Source organism: Oncorhynchus nerka, unplaced genomic scaffold (assembly GCF_034236695.1).
Source record: "Oncorhynchus nerka isolate Pitt River unplaced genomic scaffold, Oner_Uvic_2.0 unplaced_scaffold_1360, whole genome shotgun sequence".
Taxonomy (NCBI): domain Eukaryota; kingdom Metazoa; phylum Chordata; class Actinopteri; order Salmoniformes; family Salmonidae; genus Oncorhynchus; species Oncorhynchus nerka.
The window spans coordinates 1-11,751 of record NW_027039989.1 but is presented as its reverse complement, the minus strand read 5'-3'; the positions used below and the strand labels follow the sequence as shown (position 1 = coordinate 11,751).

The following is an 11,751-nucleotide window of genomic DNA, read 5'->3' as shown; positions in this document are numbered from 1 at the left end:
AGAAGTGTGACAAGGTCAAGAGAGTAGCTGTATCTAATACATTTAAAAAGCTTTTCTTACTGTGTCACTTCCTTTTTCAAGTTCAGCAGTGTTTTTTAAATTTGTACCATTTTACCATATCTAGTCATCTCAGTGTGTTCGTGAAGGAAAGAGAAAGGAAGAGGTAGCCATTTTACTATTGAAACAGCCATTTTGATGTTCTTTCTGCAGACTCATGTCCCGGTTAGTCCACCAGATCCACCTAAAGGAAAACAGACACACACCCATCTTGTCTTGTGTGAAGTGATAGTGTGGAAAGAGTGGGACATGCCTGCAGAAATCACCACACACAAGTAAGTACTCAAGCACACACCCTTCAGACTGTGAACTATGGGAGAGATCCCAACTCAGCACCTCCCTCACGTCCACCCTGATTCCTCCCAGAAAGGAAGGGCACTCTGTTGCTACTGGCACTAGGACAGGGCTCGGGAGGACTCCAATGAATGAGTGATAAACACACACACCTTCAGACTGTTAACTATGGGAGAGATCCCAACTCAGCACCTCCCTCACGTCCACCCTGATTCCTCCCAGAAAGGAAGGGCACTCTGTTGCTACTGGCACTAGGACAGGGCTCGGGAGGACTCAATGAATGAGTGATAAACACACACATCTTCTCATGACGATATGTTTTGACAAGAAACAGAAACCTACAGTAGAGACAGACCTAACATATCCCTTGGTAAATCTAATCTTTAGACTAGATTGGAGATCGTCTCCATTACAAAAACACCGGACAAGGATGTGTCTCAAACAATGGCATACTATTACTTGTCTGGAACAATTAGAAATAAAACCTTGTTTCCTCCGTGTTCTCCAATGTTCTTCTTGCACTTTATGGTTTTGTGTTTATTATTTCTACACAAAAATCTGCCCGGAAACACTTCTTTGATTAGAAGCCACGTAACCAATAAACATTTATTTTCACAAGCACAGAAATGTGTTAAACAAAAATAATGGGTAACATTTACACACTTTTATACAGGTTCCTTAAACTCAATGTACAATTAAGACTAAACTAAATACCGATAGTTAAATATGTACTCACATTGCACACATTGATGACACCTACATAAACCTACACAAAAACAATGTATACTGTGTAAAAGTAACGAGTCAACAGAAAAATCACATTATTTACAAAAACATACATTTTTAGATTTTTTTTTTAGCAAAAGGATTCCAGTTGTAGAATCTGTCCCATCAGTCATTAACCAGAGACACGGTACACAATCTATCATTCTGTCCCATCAGTCATTAACCAGAGACACGGTACACAAGCTATCATGTAAAAGTTCCCTCGCTATAAAGTAGAATTCAGTCTCTGTTAATAATCAGAAAAGAGAATAATATAATAAAGTTATAAAGTAGAGCAGCGAGAGCCACAAGGATACACTAAACTAGTATATATACTGTACTGCGTTGCTTTGGCGGTATGGCGCTTTTCCCTTTTTAGCAAGCTGGTGAGTTTTAGCGGTTAGCTTCGATGAAGTGCACTTAAGCATTGTAGCTTAGCCACTTTTGCCGGTGAGTGGAATCTTTATTTGTATTTTTTCTACACAGAATCCTTCTAGACTTCCGTAGGTTTTATCTAGGTGTTATGAACATCACTACATATAGGTATAATTTACAGCATAAAGCTTAATGTGATACTGAGGGAGGAGCAGCAGTGACATACTGTATGATAATATGTATCGATGGTACCAACTGATCAGCGTGGTGAGTGTCTCTTAGCCTGGAGCAGTTTGGCAGAGTGGAGTGCAAAGTGGATATTGGCAGCTTAAAAGGTGCAATCTGTCATTTTTGTTACCCCCCCAAAGTGCTGCCTGCCTCTGCAATTGTTTGCAAACGGAAGGGGAGGGGGGGGAGGGGGTTCTGCACTGGTGAATTTTCTAGGCTTTGTATTTTTTTACTGCTTCTTGGCATATTTTGTAGTACTTCAAGATGCCACTAGGGGAAATGAAAGTTACAGATTGCACCTTTAAATTCACAAGCCTTTGTTAAAAGAACAGGCATCATTTAAGTGAATGAAGAAGACATTATTACAAAGGAAAAGGTCAGTACACCACTAGCAATGTACCAGTCTTCTATAGAACCAACTCTCTTCTCGTAAAGGAGTGTGTGTGTGTTTATGAGAGGGTGCATCTGGACATTCACTGTGTGATAAAGTGTGTGTGTGTGTGTGAGGTTGGGGAGCCATGAAGGAACCAGCACATTGTGTTCGATTCCTTTTCCTCTATCAGAGGGTTCTAGTGAAAGAACAGAGCAGTGTTCCATTGATAGAACGTTAAAGAGTTCTACTCAGAGAAGGGAGGGAACATGCCCAGATCAGCAAAGTCTTCAATGTTGTAGTTGGCTGTTCCTTGTGTTGGGTCTCCTGCCATCGGCAACATGTCCTACAGAGAGACAGACGGGGAGGGAGAGAGGAAAGGTCAGGATCAGGGACACAGACTTTCATGTGGAGCCATATCAGACAGCACTGTGTACACTGGGCTCAGGCCAGGGAAGGAGAGGAAATAAGCCATTGAAGCCCAGTGTGTCCAAGGTGACCTCTCTTCCTGCCTCTCATACACATTACTGTAGGATATTGGAGCTTGGGATTGGTGTGCATGATACCTGGAAGAGTTAGTGTCTCTCTGTGTTACCTGGAACACTGCTGTCTGGGAGGGATTAGGGTGTGTGTTACCTGGAAAACCTCTGTCTGGGAGGGGTTAGGGTGTGTGTTACCTGGAACACCTCTGTCTGGGAGGGGTTAGGGTGTGTGTTACCTGGAACACCTCTGTCTGGGAGGGGTTAGGGTGTGTGTTACCTGGAACACCTCTGTCTGGGAGGGGTTAGGGTGTGTGTTACCTGGAACACCTCTGTCTAGGAGAGGTTAGGGTGTGTGTCACCTGGAACACCTCTGTCTGGGAGGGGTTAGGGTGTGTGTTACCTGGAACCCCTCTGTCAGGGAGGGATTAGGGTGTGTGTCACCTGGAACACCTCTGTCTGGGAGGGGTTAGGGTGTGTGTTACCTGGAACACCTCTGTCTGGGAGGGATTAGGGTGTGTGTTACCTGGAACACCTCTGTCTGGGAGGAATTAGGGTGTGTGTTACCTGGAACACCTCTGTCTGGGAGGGATTAGGGTGTGTGTTACCTGGAACACCTCTGTCTGGGAGGGGTTAGGGTGTGTATTACCAGGAACACCTCTGTCTGGGAGGGGTTAGGGTGTGTGTTACCTGGAACACCTCTGTCTGGGAGAGGTTAGGGTGTGTGTCACCTGGAACACCTCTGTCTGGGAGGGGTTAGGGTGTGTGTTACCTGGAACACCTCTGTCTGGGAGGGATTAGGGTGTGTGTTACCTGGAACACCTCTGTCTGGGAAGGGTTAGGGTGTGTCTCTGTTACCTGGAACACCTCTGTCTGGGAGGGATTAGGGTGTGTGTTACCTGGAACACCTCTGTCTGGGAGGGGTTAGGGTGTGTATTACCAGGAACACCTCTGTCTGGGAGGGGTTAGGGTGTGTGTTACCTGGAACACCTCTGTCTGGGAGGGGTTGGGGTGAGAGTGTGGCTCTCCTCCCTGTTGGCCATGGTGCTGGTTCTGCCATTGGGACCAGACCTCACTGGGCCGACCCTGGAACTGACCCCCACTCTGACTGCCCTCTCCCTGACACATCTAGAGAGAGAGAGAGAGAGAGAGAGAGAGAGAGAGAGAGAGAGAGAGAGAGAGAGAGAGAGAGAGAGAGAGAGAGAGAGAGAGAGAGAGAGAGAGAGAGAGGGAGAGAGAGAGAGGAGAGAGAGAGAGAGAGAGGGAGAGGAGGAGGAGAGAGAGAGAGAGAGGGAGAGGAGGAGGAGAAAGAAGAGAGGTAGGAGGGAGGAGAGAGAGAGAGAGGATAGAGAGGAGGAGGAGAGAGGAGGAGAAGAGGAGGAGAGAGAGAGAGAGAGTAGAGAGGGGAGGGAGGAGGAGAGAGGAGAGAGAGGAGAGAGAGGAGAGGAGAGAGGAGAGGAGAGAGAGAGAGAGAGAGAGGTAGGAGGGAGGGAGGGAGGAGGAGAAATAAGAGAAGGAGGAGGAGGTTGAAGGGGAGGAGGAGGGAGGAGGGGGGAGGAGGAGAAAGAAGAGAGGTAGGAGGAGGAGAGGGGAGGAGGGAGGGAGGAGGAGGAGAAATAAGAGAAGGAGGAGGAGGTTGAGAGGGAGGAGGGAGAGGGGGAGGAGGAGAAAGAAGAGAGGTAGGAGGAGAGAAGGGGGAGGAGGGGGAGGGAGGGAGGGAGGAGGAGGGAGGGGGAGGAGGGGAGGGAGGGAGGGGAGGGAGAGGGGGAGGAGGGGAGGAGAGGGGGGGAGGAGGAGGGAGGAGAAATAAGAGAGGCAGGAGGAGGGGGAGAGGGAGGAGGGAGAGAGGGGAGGAGGGAGAGGAGGAGAAAGAAGAGAGGCAGGAGGAGGGGGGAGAGGGAGGAGGGAGAGGGAGGAGAGGGGGAGGAGGAGAAAGTAGAGAGGGAGGAGGAGGGAGAGGGAGGAGGAGAGACACAGTGAGCAGTCAGCAACACATTGTGTAAGTGTGAGGTGACCCTTCACCACCTTTGGTGTTCAGATAGAATACAGTCATCAATGTTCTCTGTTCCCTACAGGCCCAACACTAATACATGTCTACATGCCAAATGGCCCCCTGTCCCCTAAATAGTGCTATATATAGACAGCCCTGATCAAAAGTAGTCCACTATGTAGGGAATAATACATATCTCCCTCAGGGGAGGTTAGAGATGCTGTTAGGAATGTTTCTGGAGAGCTGGATGCCAGCACCAACATGCAGGTCTGCATTAATGTATATAGACATGTACTTTACACACACACACACACACACACACACACACACACACACACACACACACACACACACACACACACACACACACACACACCTCCCTACCCCATAAATAAAACGCCTACATACCACGACAGGGGAAAGTGATGCAGTAGTTAGTAAGGCTGTAAAACCAATGTTTTATCTTGCTGACGTCATAAACAGCTTTGAAGTCTTGACCTGACTAGTTAATAAATCCTTATCTGAGAGGATCAGAGGGGAGAGCCACGTGCTGTTGGCTTCCTAGAGAGACATGTCATTTGTCAAATACAAATCAGTGTTTGGGGTGTTTGTGTTCCTGTACCACTAATGGAACGAGGAAGACATCCTACTCATAAATGTATTGATCTGCTGAGTGTACCCAAGGTGTCTGATATTTCACCTAGGTGTTCCTAACCAACAATACTGTGACTGTAGAAACACCATGAAGTCAAACCACTGCACAGAGACACAGACCATGAAGTGATAGAACACCAGTCTAACCACTGCACAGAGACACAGACCATGAAGTGATATAACACCAGTCTAACCACTGCACAGAGACACAGACCATGAAGTGATATAACACCAGTCTAACCACTGCACAGAGACACAGACCATGAAGTGATATAACACCAGTCTAACCACTGCACAGAGACACAGACCATGAAGTGATATAACACCAGTCTAACCACTGCACAGAGACACAGACCATGAAGTGATATAACACCAGTCTAACCACTGCACAGAGACACAGACCATGAAGTGATTTAACACCAATCTAACCACTGCACAGAGACACAGACCATGAAGTGATATAACACCAGTCTAACCACTGCACAGAGACACAGACCATGAAGTGATATAACACCAGTCTAACCATTGCACAGAGACACAGACCATGAAGTGATTTAACACCAGTCTAACCACTGCACAGAGACACAGACCATGAAGTGATAGAACACCAGTCTAACCACTGCACAGAGACACAGACCATGAAGTGATATAACACCAGTCTAACCACTGCACAGAGACACAGACCATGAAGTGATATAACACCAGTCTAACCACTGCACAGACACAGACCATGAAGTGATATAACACCAGTCTAACCACTGCACAGAGACACAGACCATGAAGTGATTTAACACCAATCTAACCACTGCACAGAGACACAGACCATGAAGTGATATAACACCAGTCTAACCACTGCACAGAGACACAGACCATGAAGTGATATAACACCAGTCTAACCACTGCACAGAGACACAGACCATGAAGTGATATAACACCAGTCTAACCACTGCACAGAGACACAGACCATGAAGTGATATAACACCAGTCTAACCACTGCACAGAGACACAGACCATGAAGTGATATAACACCAGTCTAACCACTGCACAGAGACACAGACCATGAAGTGATTTAACACCAATCTAACCACTGCACAGAGACACAGACCATGAAGTGATATAACACCAGTCTAACCACTGCACAGAGACACAGACCATGAAGTGATATAACACCAGTCTAACCACTGCACAGAGACACAGACCATGAAGTGATATAACACCAGTCTAACCACTGCACAGAGACACAGACCTAGCTGGGCCTCCCTATTGGGACCCTGGTGCATTACAGTTGAAGTTGGAAGTTTACATACAGGTTGGAGTCATTAAAAATAGTTTTTCAACCACTCCATACATTTCTTGTTAACTATAGTTTTGGCAAGTCGGTTAGGACATCTACTTTGTGTATGACACAAGTAATTTTTCCAACAATTGTTTACAGACAGATTATTTCACTTATAATTCACTGTATCACAATTCCAGTGGGTCAGAAGTTTACATACACTAAGTTGACTGTGCCTTTAAACAGCTTGGAAAATTCCCAAAAATGATGTCATGGCTTTAGAAGCTTCTGATAGGCTAATTGACTGGTGTATGATGTAAATATATCACTAGCCACTTTAAACAATGCTACCTTATATAATGTTACTTACCCTACATTATTCATCTCATATGCATACGTATATACTGTACTCTACATCATCGACTGCATCCTTATGTAATACATGTATCACTAGCCACTTTAACTATGCCACTTTGTTTACTTTGTCTACATACTCATCTCATATGTATATACTGTACTCGATACCATCTACTGTATGCTGCTCTGTACCATCACTCACTCATATATCCTTATGTACATATTCTTTATCCCCCAACACTGTGTATAAGACAGTAGTTTTAGAATTGTTAGTTAGATTACTTGTTGGTTATCACTGCATTGTCGGAACTAGAAGCACAAGCATTTCGCTACACTCGCATTAACATCTGCTAACCATGTGTATGTGACAAATAAAATTTGATTTGATTTGATTTTGATTTGACATCATTTCAGTCAATTGGAGGTTTACCTGTGGATGCATTTCAAGGCCTACCTTCAAACTCAGTGTCTCTTTGCTTGTAGGCCTGAGTAATAAACTGAGTTATGTGGTATGATGTATTGGGGGCATGTAAATGACATGTTCCTCCAAGATGGAATATTAAAGACAGGGAGATATCTAAGTTACCGTCTTCATCGACCTCGCCAAGGCTTTCGACTCTGTCAATCACCATATTCTTATCGGCAGACTCAATAGCCTCGGTTTCTCGGATGACTGCCTTGCCTGGTTCACCAATTACTTTGCAGACAGAGTTCAGTGTGTCAAATCGGAGGGCATGCTGTCCGGTCCTCTGGCAGTCTCTATGGGGGTGCCACAGGGTTCAATTCTCGGGCCGACTCTTTTCTCTGTATATATCAATGATGTTGCTCTTGCTGCGGGTGATTCCCTGATCCACCTCTACGCAGACGACACCATTCTATATACTTTCGGCCCGTCATTGGACACTGTGCTATCTAACCTCCAAACAAGCTTCAATGCCATACAGCACTCCTTCCGTGGCCTCCACCTGCTCTTAAACGCGAGTAAAACCAAATGCATGCTTTTCAACCGATCGCTGCCTGCACCCGCATGCCCGACTAGCATCACCACCCTGGATGGTTCCGACCTTGAATATGTGGACATCTATAAGTACCTAGGTGTCTGGCTAGACTGCAAACTCTCCTTCCAGACTCACATCAAACATCTCCAATCGAAAATCAAATCAAGAGTCGGCTTTCTATTCCGCAACAAAGCCTCCTTCACCCACGCCGCCAAGCTTACCCTAGTATAAATGACTATCCTACCGATCCTCGACTTCGGCGATGTCATCTACAAAATGGCTTCCAACACTCTACTCAGCAAACTGGATGCAGTCTATCACAGTGCCATCCGTTTTGTCACCAAAGCACCTTATACCACCCACCACTGCGACTTGTATGCTCTAGTCGGCTGGCCCTCGCTACATATTCGTCGCCAGACCCACTGGCTCCAGGTCATCTACAAGTCCATGCTAGGTAAAGCTCCGCCTTATCTCAGTTCACTGGTCACGATGGCAACACCCATCCGTAGCACGCGCTCCAGCAGGTGTATCTCACTGATCATCCCTAAAGCCAACACCTCATTTGGCCGCCTTTCGTTCCAGTACTCTGCTGCCTGTGACTGGAACGAACTGCAAAAATCGCTGAAGTTGGAGACTTTTATCTCCCTCACCAACTTCAAACATCAGCTATCCGAGCAGCTAACCGATCGCTGCAGCTGTACATAGTCTATTGGTAAATAGCCCACCCATTTTCACCTACCTCATTCCCATACTGTTTTATACTGTTTTTAAAAAACATTTTTATTTACTTTTCTGCTCTTTTGCACACCAATATCTCTACCTGTACATGACCATCTGATCATTTATCACTCCAGTGTTAATCTGCAAAATTGTATTATTCGCCTACCTCCTCATGCCTTTTGCACACATTGTATATAGACTGCCCCTTTTTTCTACTGTGTTATTGACTTGTTAATTGTTTACTCCATGTGTAACTCTGTGTTGTCTGTTCACACTGCTATGCTTTATCTTGGCCAGGTCGCAGTTGCAAATGAGAACTTGTTCTCAACTAGCCTACCTGGTTAAATAAAGGTGAAATTAAAAAAATTAAAAAATAAACATGTTCCTCGAAGATGGAATATTAAAGACAGGGAGATATCTAAGTTACATGTTCCTCCAAGATGGAATATTAAAGACAGGGAGATATCTAAGTTACATGTTCCTCCAAGATGGAATATTAAAGACAGGGAGATATCTAAGTTACATGTTCCTCTAAGATGGAATATTAAAGACAGGGAGATATCTAAGTTACATGTTCCTCTAAGATGGAATATTAAAGACAGGGAGATATCTAAGTTACATGTTCCTCTAAGATGGAATATTAAAGACAGGGAGATATCTAAGTTATGGATGGAATATTAAAGACAGGGAGATATCTAAGTTACATGTTCCTCCAAGATAGAATATTAAAGACAGGGAGATATCTAAGTTAGATGTTCCTCTAAGATGGAATATTAAAGACAGGGAGATATCCAAGTTACGTGGACGTATGCACACACACACACACGCACGGACTGCTACTCGCACGTGCTCACCCACACACACATCTATGGATGCATGCACACACACAGAGCATTGAGGAGTGGCCTGGCTGTCCCACTGTGATGACCTCACACACAGAGCATTGAGGAGCGGCCTGGCTGTCCCACTGTGATGACCTCACACACAGAGCATTGAGGAGCGACTGTGTCCCACTGTGATGACCTCACACACAGAGCATTGAGGAGCGACTGTGTCCCACTGTGATGACCTTACACACAGAGCATTGAGGAGCGACTGTGTCCCACTGTGATGACCTCACACACAGAGCATTGAGGAGCGACAGTGTCCCACTGTGATGACCTCACACACTCTCACAAGTGAGAAACACAGCAGCAGTCGTTCCACTTCATTTCCTCTCTCCTCTCTACAGACAGACACATACTGAGCCAGACAGACACACAGGGAGACAAATACTGTCTGGTGCACTAACACACTGCATGACACCCTGTAGGGGGATGATTTCAGAGCTATGAGTTCTCTCTGTGTGTGTGTGTATGAGTGGGGGGTCTCTCCACATTAAACAGAAGTGGATTGATAAGCTCTACAATATATCCCCTAGCATAACTCATATCCTGCTGCTGAGAGAGATGACCATAAACACACTTCTTAGCACACGGAACCTTGACAGTTTATCGCCGTAAATAATGAGGGAGGGAGGAACGCGAGCAGAAATAAAGGAGGAGAGGAACGATTAGTCAGACGAGCGGAGGGATGATTGTTTGTTTATAGAATGGAAACAAATCGGTAAATGACTGACAAAGTAAACAAACGCAACAATAAAGGGAAATGACAAAACACACAACGACAGAGGAAATGAGAAGTGCTGAGAAACAGATCGGCTGTAATTTACTTCTATTTCTTTAATATCTCCTCACCTCTGTCTCTGCACCAAGACTAGCCCGGAGGAGAGAGACAGAAAGAAACAGAAGGACAAAGGGAGAGTATGTGTGTTAGAAGGATAGAGGACTAGTCCATTAGTGTAATGATTGTCCATTAAAAGCTCATCAGATGGTCATGGATAGACCAGACACCCATTTCCCCCAGCTGAGAGATTAAGAAAAAGACAGGGGAGAGAGAAAGAGGAGGAGAGAAAAGGAGGGACAAAGAAATAGGGAGAGAGAGACAGAGAGGATAGAGAGACACAGATCTATGATGCCCTGAGATGTGCCACTACTACTAATACATTCTAATACACAATTTAAATGCACAAGCTAGATGTTCTGCCCCAACAGTAAAGTATAGCCTGGACAGATTCTGGACGAATGAGGGGGAGAGATTTATGAAAGTGCTGCCGTCTGTTCTACTCCATTTTTAATGTCTCATATGTAACGACAGCAACATCTGTCATCAAAAACACTCTGCTTTCCCCCTGTAGCTGCTGAATATCTGCTGTGGACTCCATTCCTCTTGGTTGGACTGCAAGGCAACCCCAGCACATAGTACGTTTAACTTGGACCTTTAACCTCTACCCTATGAATGACTAGTCCAACGGAGATAGTCAGTGCACAGCCCACATGGAGAGGTTTAGGTAAGAGGTTTAGGTATGTTACCAGGTTTCCTTTGTGGAGATGGTACATTGCTAAAACATGACCTCACTTTACATAACATATCCCAAAAGACAAGGACGTACACTGTACTGTCAACACTTCACTTCTAAAATCACCCTAAAGGATATGTTCACAATGTTTTCACATTCCTGTGTGTGTGTGTGTGTGTGTGTGTGTGCACAAATATGTTTGGGTAACCTGATTTGGCTGGGATCCTCTCACCCGATCTGAAGTCATGGGATGAAAGGGGTAATGGCTGTGTGTGTGTTAAACGTTGTGTGTGTTAAACGTGGTGTGTGTGTGTGTAAGTTAAACGCGTGTGTGTGTTAAACGTGGTGTGTGTTAAATGGTGTGTGTGTGTTGAACGTGGTGTGTGTGTGTTAAACGCGGTGTGTGTGTGTGTTAAACGTGGTGTGTGTGTGTGTGTTAAACGTGGTGTGTGTGTTAAACGTGGTGTGTTAAACGTGGTGTGTGTGTGTGTTAAACGTGGTGTGTGTTAAACGCGTGTGTGTGTTAAACGTGGTGTGTGTGTGTTAAACGTGGTGTGTGTGTGTTAAACGTGGTGTGTGTGTGTTAAACGGTGTGTGTGTGTGTTAAACGTGGTGTGTTAAACATGCTGTGTGTGTTAAACGTGCTGTGTGTGTGTGTGTTAAACGTGTGTGTGTGTTAAACGTGCTGTGTGTGTTAAACATGCTGTGTGTGTGTGTTAAACGTGCTGTGTGTGTGTGTTAAACGTGTGTGTGTGTTAAACGTATGTGTGTGTTAAACGTGCTGTGTGTG

General features: G+C 45.3%; 1 long non-coding RNA gene across 1 annotated transcript; it reads right to left on the bottom strand.

Annotated features, from left to right (window-relative positions):
- Positions 1–943: 943 nt before the first annotated feature.
- LOC135568883 (uncharacterized) lies at positions 944–3,749 on the bottom strand. The gene is made up of 2 exons (XR_010462758.1): positions 3,550–3,749; positions 944–2,435 (listed from the first exon to the last, which is right to left on the bottom strand). It is a non-coding gene; the product is annotated as an uncharacterized LOC135568883 (long non-coding RNA).
- Between the last annotated feature and the right edge of the window lie 8,002 nt (positions 3,750–11,751).